This window comes from Pseudorca crassidens, chromosome 15, assembly GCF_039906515.1.
Source record: "Pseudorca crassidens isolate mPseCra1 chromosome 15, mPseCra1.hap1, whole genome shotgun sequence".
Classification (NCBI taxonomy): domain Eukaryota; kingdom Metazoa; phylum Chordata; class Mammalia; order Artiodactyla; family Delphinidae; genus Pseudorca; species Pseudorca crassidens.
Genome location: NC_090310.1, coordinates 23,678,584 through 23,699,673, shown reverse-complemented (window position 1 = coordinate 23,699,673; position 21,090 = coordinate 23,678,584). Strand labels below are relative to the sequence as shown.

Sequence of the window (21,090 nt, the reverse complement as noted above, 5' to 3'; positions counted from 1 at the left end):
ATTGACATCAGGCGCCACACATGACCTGTGAAGGCAGGAAAGCTTCTAATAAGACTTGGTGTCTAAGTTGAGTCTTAAATTAGGGAGGAAAGGGTATTCCACTCACAGCACATGGTAAGGCCAGAGGTGAGATGGCTTAGTCTCTCCACAAAACCAAAAGATATTTAATATTGGACTAAAGAAGAAGATGGAATGAGGAGGTATATGGCTAGGCAGGGAAATAAGAGTCACAACATTAGGGCATGGTAAAAAATTTGGATTTTATCCTGAGGGCAGAGGAAAGCTTATCTAGGTATTTCAGCAAAGGAGGTGGAAAACCAGACTTGTTTTTTTGGAAGCATGACTCTCAGTGTGTCCAGATGATGGGCTGGGAGAGAGAGATTCTAGAAACCAGGAGAAACTTGGCAAAACAAATTTTTTTTTGAATGACTTACAGCACACAAATAGAGCTTCAAGGCAAATTCTCATAGAAAAGAAAAGTTGGCCTATTGGAGGTTTTCCACATCAGGCAGACTCCTCTTTCAAATAGGAACAAGAAATTTTTTATTTTTCCAAAAAGTTCAATAAAGACCATCATAAGGATTTAGTGGCCAGGCCCAGAATGAGGTGAGCAAAGCAAAACTGATAGGGAAGTAAAATATAAAATGAGAATCTATTTTCCACTTTTACTGAGGCCAATATAGATGGAAAGGAGCTTGCAGTTTTCCATGAATAACAACTGAAGCAGAAAACAATGTTAATTATTATTATTATTGTCAATATTATTATTACTATTATAATTTATGTTAATAACAACATTCTATGGGACTATTTAAATAGAGGATGCCTTGGGAAGCAAAGACAGTCTAAGGAATTTCTTACAAAATTTCATTTGCAGCTCACAGTCTCCTTAGCATCGCTAATTAATATTCCCTCCCTAAACAAATAAGAATTGAGGGGGTTGGCAAGCTACTGAAATAGTGCTTATCACAGGAAACAATGGAGAAAAAACTGAAAGTACTGGGGTCACACTTGTGATTATTATCACAACAAAATGCTTCTGAGGAACAGCCTGGCAAAATGCATCTGCACCATAATGCCTGTAAGATAAATGGCTTCGGGACAATTGAAAATTAAAACAAATCTCAGGTTCAGTCACTGAATTTAAACATTGGGAAAATGCACATTTTGCTCCAGCCATCAATTCTTGGCAGGATTTTTGGATTTGATTTTGTTTTGTTTTTTCACGCCAGCATTGCATTCTTTTTTTTTTTTTTTTTTTTTTTTTTCCGGTACTCGGGCCTCTCACTGTTGTGGCCTCTCCCGTTGCGGAGCACAGGCTTGGGACGCGCAGGCTCAGCGGCCATGGCTCACGGGCCCAGCCGCTCCACGGCATGTGGGATCTTCCCGGACCGGGGCACGAACCCACGTCCCCTGCATCGGCAGGCGGACTCCCAACCACTGCGCCACCAGGGAAGCCCCAGCATTGCATTCTATAATGGGTTTCCTCACAATCTATTTCAAATACACACCTAAGAGCACTCGATTCCTGGTGCTGCTGAGGCAGTGACTCAGAACATGGGCTTTCGAGTCTGAGAGATGTGAGTTCAAATCCTCATTCTGCCATTAGCTACATGTGATTAACAGCCACTCTGTGTCTCAGTTTCCTTATCTGTAAAATGGGGATGATAATACTGTCTAACTTTACAGAATTTTAAAGGGTGATGGTTCTAAGGGGATGTCCAGCACCCGACACACGTTTCAATAAGTGGCAGTTGTTGTGGAATAATGATTATGCTGCAGCCCTTCCCCTGCTCACGGGAGATAAAAGAAACAGCCCACGCTGAGTCCGATCCTGCACTGAGCCCACTGACTTTCAAGAAATATGTGTTGTTTGAATGAGAATGAATGCATGATCCTGGTAACTGTCTGGTCACTCTGAATTCCCGTCCAGTTTCTAGAACCATCTTGCTTTCGCTTGCTTAAGTGGCAAGTGGATCTTCTTGTGTATCAATTATAACAAGCCCTGACCAACAGAGAGATGAAGTCCCCAAAAGGGCATAGAGATGGCACAGAGCCCCAGCCCATTAACCTTGAGAGCAGGGGTCAGAGAGAGGGGACGTTCCATCTGTTGGCTAGGTGTGGTCCGAGGAGCAATTTTTAAACTCTACGTAGCAAAGGTCTCTTTTGGAGTCAATAAATATTGCCAATTATTACCAATAATAATACCACTCATCAAGTGCTTACTATGTGCCAGGTATTTGTCTTAGCACTTTAAAATACATTATCTCATTTAATCCTCGTGACAGTACCGTAAGGTCCAAATCTCTATTATTCTCCATTTTATTCGGAGGAAACTGGAAACCTAGAGATAATAAGTAATTTTCCCAGATTACGCAGCTGGAATTCAGACTCAAGGTATCTGGTTCTAAAAATTCAAATACTTAACCACTATACTATTATACATCACCTCCCAAGCAAATACAGGCCCTTAGACAAATATAAACGTATCACCTGCTTTGGTTTCCAGTGGCTGCCATAACAAAAGACCATGAATTGGGTGGCTTAAACAACAGAAATTTATTGCCTCACAGTTCTGGAGCCTGGAAATCTGAGATCAAAGTACTGGCAGGGTTGATTACTTCTGAGGGCTGTGAGGAAATCCGTTCCTTGCCTCCCTTCTAGCAACTGATGGCTTGCTGGCAATCTCTGCCATTCCTTGACTTATATCTCTGCTTTCATCTTCACATGGTGTTCTCCCTGTGCATGTGTTTATCTCCAAAGGTCCCCTCTTTACAGGGACACCAGTTATATTGGATTAGGAGCCCACCCTACTCCAGGATGACCTCATCTGAACTAATTACATTTGCAATAGCCCTGTCTCCAAATAAAATCACATTCTGAAGCCCTGGAGGTTAGGACCTCAACAATGAATGGTGGGGGCAGTGTAGGGGGGGAGGGTTACACAATTCAACCCATCACATCACCCAAATCCGTTTGTCTTTACTGGTTATCCCCTCATCTTCTGACCCAGGGATATGGGGGAGGGGAGCAGGATTTCTACACACTCATACTGCAATATGCAACTCTTATTCCAAATCCCACAAAGCCATTTATCCTATGTTAGAAGGGAGGATTGAAAAGAGATACAGTGCAAAAGATGTCAAACTAAAGATAAATGTTTCCTCAGGGGCAATGACTTTGAGTAGTAAGTTTTTGAAAAATGGACACATGAGGGACAAAGGTTGAGTTTTGTGAAATCATTGATAACTCCCAAAGCTGGATAACATCCAGCTTTCCCCCATGATTATAAATGGGGGGATTTGAGGTGAAACTTCTATCGTGTGGCTTTCAAAGCCCTCGGTGGCCCAGGAGTAGTGAATCATTTCTAAGGTAAAGCGCTTCCTTCAAACCCAGGGGAAAGAGAAGTAGGCAGATAAAAAATGATAACACAGGAAGCAGATTTATGAGGAACCTGAAATCTGAACATGGCTTCTTTATATTCCTTAAGAGGGACCTGTCCTGTGGCCTATGTAGGAGTAAGAACCTAAAATTGAACACCAAAAATAAGATCTCTCAGCATTTCCCAAACTCATACAGGAAATCTCACACAAGTCCCTCCCAAACAAATAACAGACATGACATAAAAAGCAGATTCCTTTGTCTAGCAATGGCCATAGGTAGATGAACATTCTCTCATTCTTTCAAAAGGTACTTCCTGAGTGAGTGCCGTTTGCTGAGCCCTGTCCCAAGTTCTGAAAATAAATACATCAAGGAGAGTTTACAGATTAGGTGGATCCCAAACTCTGAGTAATTAAAGCATAGATCTACAAGGGATTTCAGGAGTCAGTTATGCAGACAGAAGGAGGGCAAACGAGACAGAGGAAGGCATGTGTCCTGTATTTCTGTTGTGTGTCTGCTAATGAATTCATCACAGCAAACTTTCAAGATGGTGTCTTTCCTGCAAGGCCAGGATTTTAGTCTCATTCCTACCATTTTGTAGGAACCACAATGACTGAATTCCTCTCCTTTGGTCCAGCATAATTTGTAGATACACCACTAGGAACCATCATTTTGCTTCTGAGCTCTTCCTATCTAGTGGAGGCCAAAGTTTTTCAAGGAAGAAGATATTTTCCCTATTTGGGGAACACTAACAGTCCTGAGGAATCTGCATATATATAAAAAGGTTGTTTCCATAACAAAGGTAACGAGACCAAAATAATATTTTATCAGGGAAGAGGTTAGAAACTGTCAACCCCTCTAGGTCACCTCCTCCCGCAGATATTTTTCTTGGGCCTATGCTTTCCCACTCCACAGCCCACATAACTTCTTATTTTGAAAATTCTCAAATTTAAAGAAAAGTTCAAATAATAGTATAATTATATTCAGAGATCCCTAACACACACACACACACACACACACACACACACTTTTTTCTGAACTATTTGAAAATAAGTTGCAGACAACAGAGTATTTCACTCTGGAATACTTCCCTGGAAGTTTCTTAATAATAAGGCTATTCTCCATTTCCAGTATATCCACAATACCATTACCACACCTCAGAAAATGAACAATAATGCCGTAATATCGTGTAACATATAGTTCATATTCCAATTTCCCCGGTTGACAAAAATAATGTCTTATATGTGTTGGCTAGTTTATTTTTTTAATTTGGAGACTTCACATAAGAATCCAGACTTTCCGTTTTCCTTGAAAAATCTGAAGATCTAACAACACTAAGCCTGGCTCCTCATATGGGAAAATTAGCCTATCTGAGTCTCCTTTAGCCAGGAGCTATGTTCTTCATTTTGCCACCATCTTCATCCCTTATTATTTTCACCAGGCATAACTGCCTCCTGAAGAAATCATTCTGTGACCCCTGATAAAAGACTTCCCCTGAAATCACAGTGGAGCAAGCTACTACCTCTATCTGTACTATATGCTTCTATGTTGCTTCCATGCTAAATGCCAGCCATTCCAACCCCTCTCTCTCAGATCTGTCCTCCAATACAAGCTCCAAAGACTAAAGTTTAATAGACGTCTAGTGTTGATGAAGCATCTCAAACACAACATGTCCAAAACTGATTGATCTTCTCCCCACAAACCCTATTCTATCCACTGCTTGTCCCATACTGGATGATGGCAATTCCTTCCTTCCAGTCGCTGATGTCAGACACTTCGGAGTTATCCTGGACTCACACACAATCGTCATCCAATTCATAAAGAAATTCCATTGGCGCTACCTTCAAACTATATCCAGAATCTGACCATTTCTCTTCACCTCCACCACTCCAACTCTGGTATGATCCACCATCATGTCTCACCTGGATTATTGCAATGCCTCCTTTTTAAACATTAGTTCTATGCTCAAAACCCTCCCATGGCTTTCCATGTCACTCAGTTCAAAAGCAAAGTCCTTTCAATAGCTCTTAAGGCTCCACATGATCTTACCTTTCTGATCTCTTCCCTCACCCTGCTCCCCAGCCCCTGCTCACTCTGCTCCAGCCACATTGGCCTCCTTGTTGATCCTCAAACAAGCCAGGTACCCCAGGGCCTTTGCACTTACTGTTCCCTCTGCCTGTGACACCCCTGCTTTACTTTTTCTTTTTGCCTAGGACAGATCACTCTCTACACTGTACATATTTATTTATTATGTTTATATTTTATTGTCTACCTCCCTCTGCTAGAATGTAAGGGTTAATTTTGTTCATGATGTGTCCACCATGAACAAAACTGAGCATTATGAAATGCTCTTCTGTAGAAGAGCATTTGATATGGGAATGTAAAATGGTGCAGTCCCGGAGAAAGCACTTTGGCAGTTCCTCAACAAGCTAAACATAGAATTACCCTATGACCCAACAATTCTACTCCCCAAAGAATCAAAACAGATATTCAAACAAATGGTACATGAATGTACAGCACCCCTTTCACAACAGCCCAAAACATGGAAACAATTCAAATGTCCATCAACAGATGAGTGGGTAAACAAATTATGGTATATCCATAAAATGAAATATTATTCAGCCATAAAAAGAATGATGTATTGATGCACATTACAATGCAGATGAACCTTGAAAACAGTATACAAAGTGTAAGCAACCAGACACAAAAGGTCTCACATTACATGATTTCACTTATATAAAATATCAAGAATAGGCATATCAAAAGAGACAGAAAAGCATACTGGTAAATACCAGAGGCTGGAGGAAGTAACTGTTTAATGGGTATGTGTTTTTATTTTGGGTGATAAAGAATCTTGGAAACTTCGCAAACCACTTCTGACACGTTTGATCAGTCACAGCACCTTCTCCATACACTGCACAAATCTTTTTTTTGCGTTTCAGTTGTGTGTTTACCTTTCTTGAAATCATGAAGCATAATATGCCAAAAATGTTGCTTTTTTTCTTCCATCTTCAGTATTAAAATGGCTACACAAAAATTCACCAATTTTGATAAGTTTTTTTTTAAATGCACACTGATATGACACAATACAATCTAATAAAATTGTTTAAATGAAGTTAAAGACAACTAAGTGCTACTATATTTATAGAGTCATCGTACAGAAAAAAACTGTATGAATTTTTTGGCCAAAACAATACTAAATGCCACAGATTTGCTCACTTTAAATTGATTCATTTTGTGTTAAATTCATTCAATTTAACCTTGATAAAAAAGAACACCTCAAAAAAATAGGTCTTCAACAAATATTTGTTGAATGAATGAATGAACAACAAATAAATGAATATGTATGGCCCTGAAAACAGCTTGCACTGAAAGGTAATCTATGGAAGAGCATTTTGGGAAAATCTGTGGTCCTTTACCAACCACATTTAAATTACCCTGTTTGGGGGGAAAGTAAGCATTGGAGCGGAAGTTGTCCTGGGGGTCTGTGACCATGCTTGGTGGCCTTCGCTGAGTTTTATTACTCTGCTCATGAAGAACAGGAGACAACGCCTGCGGACCTATCAGGGAAAAAAATCTTCCTGTCTTGGAATTTTCAGAACCTACTGTCTTCCTACATAGCAAGACACATCTCTGACTGCCAGGAGGGAGTAAAGCCAGTGAGAGTTAGTCCCATCTGCTTGCAGAGAGGCAGGAACATTATCTGTCTAATATTGCTTCATCAGAAAATCTTATGGCTGGGGCCCTTTCCCGGCGCTCACTGTGACCTCAGCCTTAGGACTACATTAAAAAGCATTATTATGCCGTGGAGAGAGGGCAGGAGGGAGGAGACGGGCTGCCAGACTGGAACTAAATTAAAAATAAAGTTCCCCTTATTAAATTCATAATTATTGTGAAGCTGTGAAATCTTATTTTAAACCTCCGGCTCCTTTCTTTTATCCAGGGTACAGGCTGCTTGCTTCCGAATCCCTATTTTGCTTTATGGACAATTTCTTTTTAGCATTCTGAGCATTTAACCTTGAAAAATAGTGTTTTTTTGCTGTTGTATGTTCTGACTGTTAGTCTCCAGGCATCTCTGTGGCATCTTTATAAGTCTGCAGGAGCTGGTAAATATTTCTTGCCGACCAACAGCTAAAATCTGAAAATAGCAGCTCACTTTTTAGCTGTCAGGCAATTAATGTAATTCAAAGGAAATGAAAGGTATGGGCAACTGGGACTGCTTTTAATAACAGGAGGGTTCCTGGCTCAGGCTTAGAAAGGGAGGAGAGAAGAATCAATAAAAGGCAAACAGAAAAGGTAGAAGAGGGCATGGAGTTATCCAGAAACATTTTGTCAGCATCCTGGCAACACCACTAATCTGTGCCAAGAGAAGCTGATAAATGCAGCCATTGGTGGTGAACTTAGAGATGGGTCAACCTTCAAGGCCTAGACCAGGGCGTCCTCCAGCCTATAAAATACCTTTGTGTAAAATGGGAAAAGGTGCCCCACCTGGGCAGGTGAATCAGGAGAAAGTGCCCCCTGTGCATGGATGCAGCCCCACACCAGGTCCATTCCTAGTTCTACAGGTGGAGAGGTGACTCATGTTCTTAACAGTGTCCCAATTTAGTGTCACATGACCTAAATTGATCCTAACAGATGCAGTCTAACTCAGGATTTAGGATTTTTGTGGAGAATACTGGGCCAAAGATGCTTGTCTTTCACTACACATAAAGCTGAATAGCGGGGTTCCAGGAGCACCTGTCAGCCATCCTGAGACCATGAAAAAAAGCTTACATGAAAATGCAGCCATCTCTGAGGACACATAGCCTTGTTCAAAGGGACAAGATAGAGAGCCCAGAAAGAAACCAATACTGGGTCAATCGTGTTTTACAAGTGTGTGAAGGCAATTTGAGAAAGGATAGTCTCTTTTAAAAAATTGTGCTGAAATAATTGGGTAGCCATTTGCAAATAAATGAATAAATTTTGACACATACTTTATACAAAAACTAACTCAAAATGGATCATAGACTTAAATGTAAGACCTAAGACTACAAAACTTCTAGAAGAAAACGCAGAAGAAAATTTTTTGATCGTGAGTTAAGCAAAGATTTCTTAGACATGACACCAAAAGCATGATCCATAGAAGAAAGAACTGATAAACTGGGCCTCACTGACTTTTTAAAACTTCAAGAGACTGTTAAGATAATGAAAATGAAAGCCACAGGCTGGGATAAAGTATTTGCAAAATACATTTCTGGTAAAGAATTTGCATTCAGAATATATAAAGAACTCTGAAAACTCAATAATAAAACAGCAATATAATTTTATATGTTATTTTGTTATTTTATCGCCCCTTGAGTTCTATGTTCTTTTGCATATTTTATATTTTTACAATAGGCCCCTTTCTATAGTTATTGCAGTTGCTTCTATTCACTCAAACTTGACCTATGAGAATTCTAAGAATTGTGTTTATCCTCAAAATAGGTAAGAATAAAATTTTGTAATGGGCAAAAGATATGCATAGTCACTTCACCAAAGAGGTTATATAGATAGCAAATAAACACATAAAAAGATAATCAGCATCATTAGTTATTAGGAAAATGCAAATTAAAACCACCTTGAGGGCTTCCCTGGTGGCGCAGTGGTTGAGAGTCCGCCTGCCGATGCAGGGAACACGGGTTCGTGCCCCAGTCCGGGAAGATCCCACATGCCGCGGAGCGGCTGGTCCCGTGAGCCATGGCCGCTGAGCCTGCGCATCCGGAGCCTGTGCTCCACAACGGGAGAGGCCACAACAGTGAGAGGCCCGCGTACCGCAACAAACAAACAAAAAACACCTTGAGATACCACTGCACACCTATTAGAATGGCTAAAATTGGTGATACCAAGTATTGGTGAGGATACGGGGCAATCGGGACTCTCATTCACCGCTGATGAGAATGCAGAATGGTGCAGCCATTTTGGAAAATAATTTGGCAGCTTCTTATAAAGTTAAACATAGATTTACTATATGAACCACCGATTCCACTAGTAGGTGTTAAATTCATTTTTACCAGAAAAATGAAAACCTGTATCACAAAAAAAGCCTATGCACAAATGTTTACAGTAGTTTGATGTGAAGTTGCAAAAAATGGTAACAAGACAAATTTCCTTCAGTTAGTTAATGGATAAAAAATAACTGTATGGGAACATATGTATAACTGATTCACTTTGTTGTGGAGCAGAAGTTGACACACCATTGTAAAGCAATTATACTCCAGTAAAGATGTTAAAAAAATTGTACTTCTATAGAATCAGCTACTACTCAGTAATAAAAAAAGAATCAACTACTGATGCATGCAATGACATGGTGCATCTCAAAGGCATTATGCTGAATGAAAGAAACCAGGCTCAAAAGGCAACACACGGACTTCCCTGGTGGTGCAGTGGTTAAGAGTCCACCTGCCAATGAAGGGGACACAGGTTCAAGCCCTGGTCCAGGAAGACCCCACATGCCGCGGAGCAACTAAGCCTGCAAGCCACAACTACTGAGCCTGCGTGCCACAACTACTGAAGCCCACATGCCTAGAGCCCGTGCTCCGCACCAAGAGAAGCCACAACAATGAGATGCCCTCGCACCACAACGAAGAGTAGCCCCCACTCGCCACAACTAGAGAAAGCCTGTGCATAGAAACGAAGACCCAGTGCAGCCGGGGGAAGAAAGGCAACGTGCTGTATGATTCCATTTAAAAGATATTCTGATTAGCGGTTGCTGGGGGCTGAGAGTAGCAGGAAAAGTTGACTACAAAGGGATAGAAGGGATTTTGGGGGGGGGATGGAAATAGAAACGTTCTATATCCTGACTGTGGTGGTGATCACATGACTGGATGTGTTTGTCAAAACCCACTGAATTGTACACTGAAAAGTGTGGACTTTGCCATACATAATATGACCTCAATAAGACTAATCCAAAAAATAAAAATTATAAACAAACAAATAAAATATAGCACTTCAAACCCTGAACTGAGATTTACTCTTGGATGTTCCAGTTATGTAAGCCAGTAATTCTCTCTTTTCTTATACCAGTTGGGTTAGATTTTCTCTTGCTTGCCATAAAGAGTCCCTAACTGTTACATGGGCCCTGTCTTATCCAGCACTTAGATTTATGGGGTTGAATGGTCTAGCCTCAGTTCAGATTTCCCAGAAGCAAAACAGAGCTTTGAGTTAGAGATGGAAAATGTGCAGCACGAGCACATAACCCCCTTTTCTGCCCATGACAGTCATCAACAATCACCCATCCTTCAGAGTAAATATGGCTTCAGAGATCTTCCCAACATGTCACTCGTTATAGGCTGAGATCACTGCTACTCCTTCCCTGCAGCAAGTAGACTCTAAGATGTCTCCCAGTCATCCCCACCTCCTGGTACTCATGTCCTGTGTAAACCTCTCCATTTCGGACAGGCAACACCTGTGACTTACTTCTAATCAACAGAAGATTGTAAAGGTCACTTCCATAATTAGTTTACAGGAGATTGTGAGTTCCATCTTGCTAGGAGGCTCTATTGCGTTCTTGGTTTACATGCTCTGATGAAGCCAGTTGCCATACTGGAGATGTCTCACAGCAAGACACTGAGGGTGCCAACAGCCAGCTAAGAACTGAAGCCCTCAGTTCAATGACCTTTAAAGAACTGAATTCTGCCAACAACCATAGGACCTTAGAAGTGGGTCTTTCCTCTGCCGAGTCTTCAGATGAAACCCCAGCCTGGCTGACACCTTGGCTGCAGCTTGTGAGAGACCCTGAAGCAGGGAAGGCAGATAAGCTGTACCTGGATTCCTGATCACAGAAACTGTGAGATGATAAGTATGTCTTGTTTTAAGCTATTAAATTTGAGTGTGATTATCATGCAGCAATAGATAATTAATACATAATTATCGTAAACCATTTCAAAAGATGCAGATAACTATGCAACTCACAGAATGTTTCTTGGCATTTTCTTAACTGCACGCTTACTTGATAAAGATTAAACTTCACTCTGCCAACCCGCCTGTGGCCTCTTCTGTGGACTGATTTCCTCAGACTAAAGCAAAGCATCTCTAAACACATATTCTCTTCTTTCCACTTATTTTTTTATTCCCTAATAAAGCAAGGTAATCTCTGGGAACTGAGTGGATAATTCTCATGCAATAGATTAAAATTACTTCGTGGGGCCTGCAGCCAGATCCTGGGGCCCAGCTCTGCCTGCCAGTGGGCCAGCAATACCCCCAGGACTTGGGCCGGCACCAGCTCTGGGATCTCCTAGACCCCACCTCCACACACCAGTGAGCCAGCAGTAGCCCTGGGGCCCCCAGGGTTCCACAGTCAGCTGCCTCATGACCCAGCCCTGCCAAGCAGCAGGCAGAAGCCTCTGCACAAGGCAGGGCCTGGCAACCAACTGGACTGGGAGCCAGCTGTGCCCATCAGACTACCCACAGCAGTCACCCACCACAGCAGAAGGACCCATGCAGCCCACAAAGGGGGCACCCCTAGAGCATATAGCTCTGGTGACCAGAGGGGAGTGTGCTGCTGGGACACATAGAATGTCTCCTACAAAAGGCCACTTCTCCAAAGTCAGGAAACATAACCAACCTACCACATATGCAGAAATAAAAACAGGAAGCCAGACAAAATGATAAGACAGAGGAACATGTTCCAAAAGAAAGAACAAGATAAAACCCCAGAACAAGAACTAAGTGAAATGGAGACACCCAATCAACCCAATAAAGAGTTCAAGGTAATGATTGTAAAGATGATCAAAGAGCTCAGGAGAGTGTGGACAAACAGAGTGAGAAGTGAGAAGTTTTAAACAGAGTTAGAAAATATAAAGAACAACCAAACAGAGATGAAAAATACAATAACTGAAATGAAAAATACACTGGAAGGAATCAACAGACTAAATGATACAGAGGGATGGATCAGTGAGCTGGAAGACAGAGTAGTGGAAAACTCTGACACTTCACAGAAAAAAGAAAAAAGAATGAAAAGAAATGAGTACAGCTTAAGAGACTTCTAGGACAAAAAGAAGCACACTAATATTTGCACTATAGGGGTCCCAGAAGGAGAAGGGAGAGAAAAGAGGGCTGAGAACATATCTGAAGATATAATAGCTGAACGCTTTCCTAACTTGGAAGGAAAAAAGACATCCAAGTCCAGGAAGCACAGAGTTGCAAACAGGATCAACTCAAAGAGGATCAAACCAAGACATATTACAATTAAAACGGCAATAATTAAAGATAAAATATTAAAAGCAGCAAGGGAAAAGCAACAAGTTACATACATGGGACTCCCATAAGGCTATCAGCTGACTTTGCAGCAGAAGCTCTGCGAGCCAGAAGGGAGTGGCATAATATATTTAGAGTGAAGAAAGGGGAAAACCTACCACCAAGAATACTCTACCTGACAAGGCTCTCGTTCAGATTTGATGGAGGGATCAAAACTTTTACAGACAAGCAAAAGCTAAAGGAGTTCAACACCAGCAAACCAGCTTTACAAGCAATGTTAAAGGGACTTCTCTAAGTGAAAAAGAAAAGGCCACAACTAGAAACATGAAAATTACAAAAGGAAAAATCTCTTTAGTAAAGGCATATATATAGTAAAAGTAGTAAATCAACCACAAACAAAGCTAATAGGAAAGTTAAAGGACAAAAGTAGTAAAATCATATATATCCACAATAAGCCATTAAGGGATACACAAAACAAGTAAATGTAAAATACGTCGTCAAAAACAGTAATCATAGGGCTTCCCTGGTGGCGCAGTGGTTAAGAATCCACCTGCCAATGCAGGGGACACAGGTTTGAGCCCTGGTCCGGGAAGATCCCACATGCCATGGAGCAACTAAGCCCATGCGCCACAACTACTGAAGCCCGTGCACCTAGAGCCCATGCTCCACCACAATGAGAAACTGGTTTTGTGGTGCTGAATTCTCTTAGCTTTTGCTTGTCTGTAAAGCTTTTGATTTCTCCATCGAATCTGAATGAGATACGTGCCAGGTAGAGTAATCTTGGTTGTAGGTTCTTCCCTTTCATCACTTTAAGTATATCATGCCACTCCCTTCTGGCTTGTAGAGTTTCTGCTGAGAAATCAGCTGTTAACCTTATGGGAGCTCCCTTGTATGTTATTTGTTGTTTTTCCCTTGCTGCTTTCAATAATTTTTCTTTGTCTATGATTTTTTCCAATTTGATACTATGTGTCTCGGTGTGTTTCTCCTTGGGTTTATCCTGTATGGGACTCTGCACTTCCTGGACTTGGGTGGCTATTTCCTTTCCCATGTTAGGGAAGTTTTCGACTATAATCTCTTCAAATGTTTTCTCGGGTCCTTTCTCTCTGTCTTCTCCTTCTGGGACCCCTATAATGTGAATGTTGTTGCGTTTAATGTTGTCCCAGATGTCTCTTAGGCTGTCTTCATTTCTTTTCATTCTTTTTTCTTTATTCTGTTCCACAGCAGTGAATTCCACCATTCTGTCTTCCAGGTCACTTATCCGTTCTTCTGCCTCAGTTATTCCGCTATTGATTCCTTCTAGTGTAGTTTTCATTTCAGTTATTGTATTGTTCATCTCTGTTTGTTCTTTAATTCTTCTAAGTCTTTGTTAAACATTTCTTGCATCTTCTCGATCTTTGCCTCCATTCTTTTTCCAAGGTCCTGGATCATCTTCACTATCATTATTCTGAATTCTTTTTCTGGAAGGTTGCCTATCTCCACTTCATTTAGTTGTTTTTCTGGGGTTTTATCTTGTTCCTTCATCTGGTACATATCCCTCTGCCTTTTCATCTCGTCTCTCTTTCTGTGAATGTGGTTTTTGTTCCACAGGCTGCAGGATTGTAGTTCTTCTTGCTTCTGCTGTCTGCCCTCTGGTGGATGAGGCTATCTAAGAGGCTTGTGCAAGTTTCCTGACGGGAGGGCCCACCATCTTTTTTTATAAATGAAGTTTTACTGGACTTCCCTGGTGGCGCAGTGGTTAAGAATCAGCCTGCCAATGCAGGGGACATGGGTTGGAGCCCTGGTCCAGGAAGATCCCACCTGCCACAGAGCAACTAAGCCCGTGCACCACAACTACTGAAGCCCGCGCCCTAGAGCCCGCGAGCCACAACTACTGAGCCCATGTGCCACAACTACTGAAGCCTGCGCGCCTAGAGCCTGTGCTCCATAACAAAGACAAGCCACCACAATGAGAAGCACGGGCACTGCAATGAAGAGTAGCCCCCGGTCGCTGCAACTAGAGAAAGCCCACGTGCACCAATGAAGACCCAACGCAGCCAAAAATAAATAAATTAAATAAACACATTTTTAAAATAATAAATAAATAAAGTTTTACTGAAACACAGCCACATCCACTCATTTGCATAGTGTCTATAGCTGCTTTCACTCTGCAATGGCAGAGTTGAGTAGCTGTGACAGAGACATATGGCCTACAAAGCAGAAAACATTTTACTATCAGGTTCTTCACACACAAAAAGTATTCATTCACCACTGTCATAGAAGAAATTAGAGAACCTTCCAAAAAATGGCTGTATTTCTTCCCTGTATTTCTTCCCTTGGTTGTGGGGCAATGCAGGGAACATGAAAAGAGATCAGGAGACATGGGTTCAAGTTCCAGCCCCGTGTCTGTGGTCCATGCATTAGTCAGTTCCTTTCTCTGAGTCTCAGTTTACCCATCATAATTTTAGTACATGGACTAGATTAGGTTTCTTCCAGTTCTGAGTAACACATCAACTCAAACAACTTTGGGTATAACATTTATGTAAGCAGTCGTACTATTTTAATGTGAAATGTAATAGTTTCCTTTTTCTTCCCTTTGTTTATTGCTCTAGACAATAAGAAAGTCTAAGCTCGCCTTGTCTTAGAGGAAAAGAAGAACTATTTCCATTTAGTTAGGGCCATGGGCCATTAACTTTTAGTATACGAAAGAACCAGAAGAGAAGTGGTTTGTGTAATTTTAATCATTATCACTGTCGTCGTCATCATCGTCATCATCATCATCACATACATTGTACCAACAATGTGCCAGATACTGCCCTATCCTAATGCTTTAATTCCTTTAAATTTTCTTGTAAAATCCTATGAAATGGGTATTGTTACTAACCCCATTTTACCAGTGGGAAAATTGAGGTATGCAAACCCACATCTTCCCCCAAATCACAAAGCTGGTAAGAAGCAGAGCCAGGTTGAGAACCCCTAGCAGTCTGGCTCCAGAGTCCTTGGTATTAACTTCCATGCTATAAAAGAAAGAAGATTCCTGTCCTTGACAAAGCAGCTTGAGCAAAAGCAAGAGGAAGAGGAGAGTCTCCATCTGCCGCACCCCCGTTTAGACTAGAACGATATTCCCCAAGGCTATGGAGAGGAGAGATGGGAAGGAGATGATGAGAAGGAAGAGTTAGGAGGTATGGCCAGACCATAAGCAGACTCCCTAAGATTCATGTTTCCTGAGTGTGGTCCCCATCATTAAGGGGCAGTTTTCGAGTACCCCAGAGCTGTGTGGCCTATAGATGGCCTCAGTCAAGGGACCCTACCAGCTGTCCACCCAGCAATTGCCCATCTATGCTCAAAGCTTTGCTCAATCTGACTAACCTGCGGGTTGGGGCGTGCTCTCTGGACATCGAAAGGGTGGAGGTAGAGGAAGACGCCTCTGTACCGTATCTTTGTGGGGTGGAATGAAAACAATTTGGGGACATGCTCTACCAAGATGGGACAGTGGTCCTCGCATCCCCAGGACCTCAGCAAAAATGAAACCTTATTGGAAGAACCCTGCGGAATGTCATGATCTTGAACCCAGAGTTGAACTACCAGTCCTGGGGACTTCAGCAACAGAAATGCATTCTTACAACAAATATTTAATAAGCACCTACTATGCGGCACACTCTGTGCAAATATTGGGCATGAGGCGATGAGTAAGGTTCTTGCACAACCTGCGCCCTCCACCTGGAATTCCTTTCTGGCTCTCCTTCACCTGGCCAAATCCTTCTCAGGGTCACAATTTTGCTGGGCATTGCTTCCTCCAGGGGGTCTCCTGACCCTCCCCCAACACCAATCTGCAACCACTTGCAGCCAACTATGTTCTTTGGCAACTTCTATTTCCTATCTGACTTGAGCTTTTCAACAGTAAAATGAGAATAATAACAGGTGCCTCTAGGGTCATTTAGAGGATGGAATGAGGGAATTGTGTCATGTGAAGCTCAGTGCCTGGGTCTTTAATTGCTCCCACACTGTGTTGCAATCTTCCCTCCAGACCTGTCACGGGGCCTGACAATACATGTTTGACAAACTTGGAAGGAAGAAAGGGAAGGAGGGACACAATCTTTGACAAAGACTTCCCAGTGCAAAGGGAGAGATAGATGTGCACACAAAAAACTAGAGCCTAAAATAAAAGATGCTATAAAGGAAACACTGACAGTGTCCCATGGAATCAAAGAAGAAAGAGCCATTGATGGCTGGTGGTATTGAACATTTTCACAAAGAAGGTGATGGCTGATTGAAGAGTAGGAGCCTGCAAAGCAGAGCAGACAGATTAGGGCCTTCCAGGCAAGGAGAGTGCACAGTTGATGAATCCCAAGCACAAGGATTTAATTCTTACAAAGAGTGGTGGGTTGAGAAAACTAAGTAGAAGCAGTAGACGTGTTTAAGGAACATACGTCCTTAATGTGAAAATGAGACAAAGGGATAAAGATAATGTATGAAAAAGTATGACTATTTTACCTTTAATAAATAACATAAAAAAGCAGAGAACGCTGAGAGATTATCAGTGATTTTCCTATGTCTTAAATTAGCAGCAATCAGTACCATACAACTCATTTTCCATCTGCTGTCTCAAGACTGCAGGAAATTTTTTCAGGATCTCCCTCCCCTGCATCTGCAATACGATGCTTACAGATTCGTTTTGCTTTGTAACAAATAACATGCCTGCTAAGAGGCATTTTTTCCTCTAACTGTACATCCATCCGAATGGGCCTTTTCTGATTTCATGACTTGGATTTGTTAATGTGCACCCCCTCGGGGTCTCTCTTCCGCCACAGAGACACAGAACTTGTAAAGCCCTATTCGTTTGATGCCCTTAATAGTTGCTGATATTTATGTGTGCCAGGCACGATGATCTGTGCCTTAGAACTATTACATCATGTAATCCTCACAGTCTCCCTGTGAACGTACAAGCAGCCTGGAAATGCTTCTACTGTGGCATTTGTCCTCAGATGACAGACGAACAGCATGAGGAGCAGAAATGTGAATGTGCCCAAGGTCGCCCTACTAGCAAGTGACAGAGCCGGGATTTGAACCCAGGGCTGTCTGACTCCAGAGAAAGAGCTTCCAACCATAAAGCTATGCTGCCAACTCCACTTGGAGATGGGGTTTGGTGTCAAAGCACGCTGAAGCGCAGATCTGCTTTCCCTCTGCAGGGCTCACTGCAGAGTCTCTGCTCCTGCTGCGCTGCCTCATCACCTCCCTCTTCCGCTCGCAACCTCCAGTTTCCTCCAACCACACCCAACAGAGGGGCTCACATTTGCTTACCTAGAACCAAGATTCCTCTTCCTCCAAGAAGATGTTCAGTGCCTTTGTAGCTTCATGACATAGATGTTAACACACCATCTCCTAACAGAGGCAGAGATGGAACAATCTCTAAGTGGCATTATTTATTTGACCCACGTAATAACTGACAGCATTTTTTAAGCGTTTACTATGTCTGAACTGAGCTCAGTGCTTTTTGTGTGCATTAGTTCATGGGACTTTCCCAGCTACCAGAGGCTGTAGGTACTCTTAAAGCCCCGTTTCACAGATGAGGAAACGAAGGTGCAAGCGCTATTCTCTCCTAAAAGTTGGTGCCCAGTGGGATAGTCTCCACGCAAACCGTTCTTCCTGGGGAAGCAGACATTCGCATTCATTGCTACCGGGAGCACAAATGGCTACTGTCCCCATGGAGGGAAATTTGGCAGTATCTATCAGAATCATAAATGCATATTACAATTTAACCCAGCAATTCCACATCTGGAAATTTATCCTAAATATATGTAACATCATGCATGTACAAGGTTATTCACTGCAGTGTGTATAGCTTAAGAAATAATTGGAAACAACCCACTGTCCATCTAGAGTAGACTGGTTAAACAGTATACTGCAAAGCATAATAGGGTACTCCGTGGCTAGAAGTAAAGAATGAGGAAGCTCTCTGTGTGCTGTATAGATACATAAAAATGATGGCAGTGATTTATTGTCGAGGGGAATGGGGGGCAGGTAGATAGAGACAGAAATGGGAGGAAGAGTTTTCACTGTTTTTTTTTTTACTTTTTAGTTTTTTAACCATGCAAATGTATTGTCTATATTCCAAAAACTAAGTAAAAGAAAATGTGTTCACAAAAAGAAGTTGTCCTAAGTTGGGCCAATACAGAAAATTACCTGCATCCTGTATTAAAGGTAAGCTTTGGGCCTGCAAGAGCGCTAAGCCTTCAGAATATTGCTTGTGCTGACATCTTGATCAGATATTTCTACATCAGACTGGATTTTACACCTCTCTTTCCCAGTCACAACCCACTCCTAAATGGAAAATTTAGAGCTAAATCCTCCAAAAACATTTTTTGCAAAGGGACCATGGTTCTATTCTTATTTTGCACATCAGATAATTCTAACCAGCTTTACATCCCCCCTCCAAATGCTGGTGTTACTGAAATGTAAAGGATTACATTAATAGCAGCTGCATTTTAATAATTGATGGCCTGTTTGCTTAACATTCAGTTATTACTTGATATAAGCCTCTAGTGCAAAATATTCTCTGCTAATAGTCAAATAAAATTGCTCAAGTAACGTTGGGTGGTTTGTTGTTGACTTTTTTATCCAGCACCATAGCATTTACCTAGTTCTTTATCTGTGGATAAGAATATTTGAGAATAGGTGTTTGTAGCAATGCTTTTGGTCCACAAAACCAAAACCAACCATTATTAGGAAAATAATACTTGCATCCTTAAATAAAATGGAAAAGCCCACCACTCTGACCCATAAGAGTCTTAGCTCTTAGTACTATTCACAGAACCGTAAAATCAGAAGTGAGAAAATACTGCCCAGATGAGAAATATGGAGAAAAGTTCCCACAAGCATCAAAAGAAGATGGGTTATGCACTTCAAGATGCCATCCAGGTGTTAAAGCCCAGAAGCTCTTCCTCAAATCCCTCTTCCCCCACACACACCTGTAGGACAACCCTCAGACCTGAACAACAGGGGGCACCTCTATCACTTGGGATCTGTACCTAGCACCATCAAAGCATGACCCATTACCCAAAACATCCACTCTGATGAGCGATACCATTCAAGCCCCAGAGAAACACCTCTCCAAGATCTTGACCTCTGTCCTCAAAACGGAAGGCAACGGTGTCAAACGGCTTGAAGATTGGGGTGTGGTGCCAATGCCAAAGCAGAGATGAGCACTGCCTGGGGGGTGCCGGGGGGGTGGTCTGAGTGGCAGGAGCGCTTAGGTGAGAGAGAGGACAAATGAACTAACTTGTCAGATACTGTCTCTCGGATAGAGTCACTGCGATAGATTCTTGCACAACATAGCACCATTTCCCCATGGTGAGGCAAGCTTATTTCTAGCTTCCCTTTGTGTTCCAATTTGTGGCTCTGGACCTTTGCAGGAATCAGTATGGCATTTGCAATCGCTGCACGTGGTGGCCGAGAAAAATGCTGGAGTACTAAATAATTCATATTACTCTTAATTTTGTATATGTAGAAGTCTGGGCATAACATAGGACCATAATACTGATTCTTGGCATTGATGACTGAATGGACATGGAAAATTAGAATTATGAATAGTTTTTAAATAAAAACATGCAATAAAATCTAATTAAAATGTTAAAAATTAAATTTTGAATATTTCAATATTTGACTATTAAATATTAAAGTATTCAAATATCGACTTTCAATATTTGAATATTTAAATTATTAACATTTATTTATAATTTGTATTTTACCTTTTAATTTTAATAAATTATTTTGACTACCTCAGGAAGAAATAACTTTTTTTAAAACACATATCGGTTATAATTTTAATTTTTTAATTTTTACCTGTAATATATTTTCTTGGTGAAACTATATCCAAATATTGAATATTTTAAATCCAATTATATTTCATTTATAATCACAAAATCATTATTGTCAATAAACACAAATTAGTGAAAATCTTGATTATAAAAACACTATTAGTGATTTTGCTAAAATTAAGGCAAGAAATTTTAAGGAAAATATAATTTATGAATTATAGGTGTCTTTTCTTACTCATCCAAACATTGCCAGCCAGCCCACTTACAGACTATCCAAAAAGCATCCAGTAATTTAACTGAATAGTCTTAAATATTGTGCCAACCTTTGGTCATATAAAAATCTTAGCTTTCGGGGAGTTCCCTGGTGGCCTAGTGGTTAGGATTCAGTGCTTTCACTGTGGAGGCCTGGGTTCAATCTCTGGTCAGGAAACAATCCCACATGCTGCACAGCATGGCCAAAATACCAAACAAAACAAAACAAAACAAAAACCTTAGCTTTATTTGAATTTTTTAATTTTGTCACTATGAAGGTTTATTTACCAAGGCAGGAGGATAAAACAGATATTGATTTACATTTAAATATGTAAACATACAGTATGTGAGCCTCTGTTTGTACTCTTAACTCAAACCCTACAAATAGCAGGTGGTGACCTGCACATCTGGACCTGTGGTCTAGCTGTGAGAGATAGAGTAACAATTGCAC

General features: G+C 41.3%; 1 long non-coding RNA gene across 1 annotated transcript in view; it reads right to left on the bottom strand.

Annotated features, from left to right (window-relative positions):
* Positions 1 to 21,090, bottom strand: part of LOC137207100 (uncharacterized) — a 337,331-nt gene that overhangs the window by 255,326 nt on the left and 60,915 nt on the right. The window contains exon 2 of the long non-coding RNA XR_010934933.1: positions 17,872 to 17,952. This is a non-coding gene — a long non-coding RNA (uncharacterized lncRNA). The remainder of the gene's footprint in view (positions 1 to 17,871; positions 17,953 to 21,090) is intronic.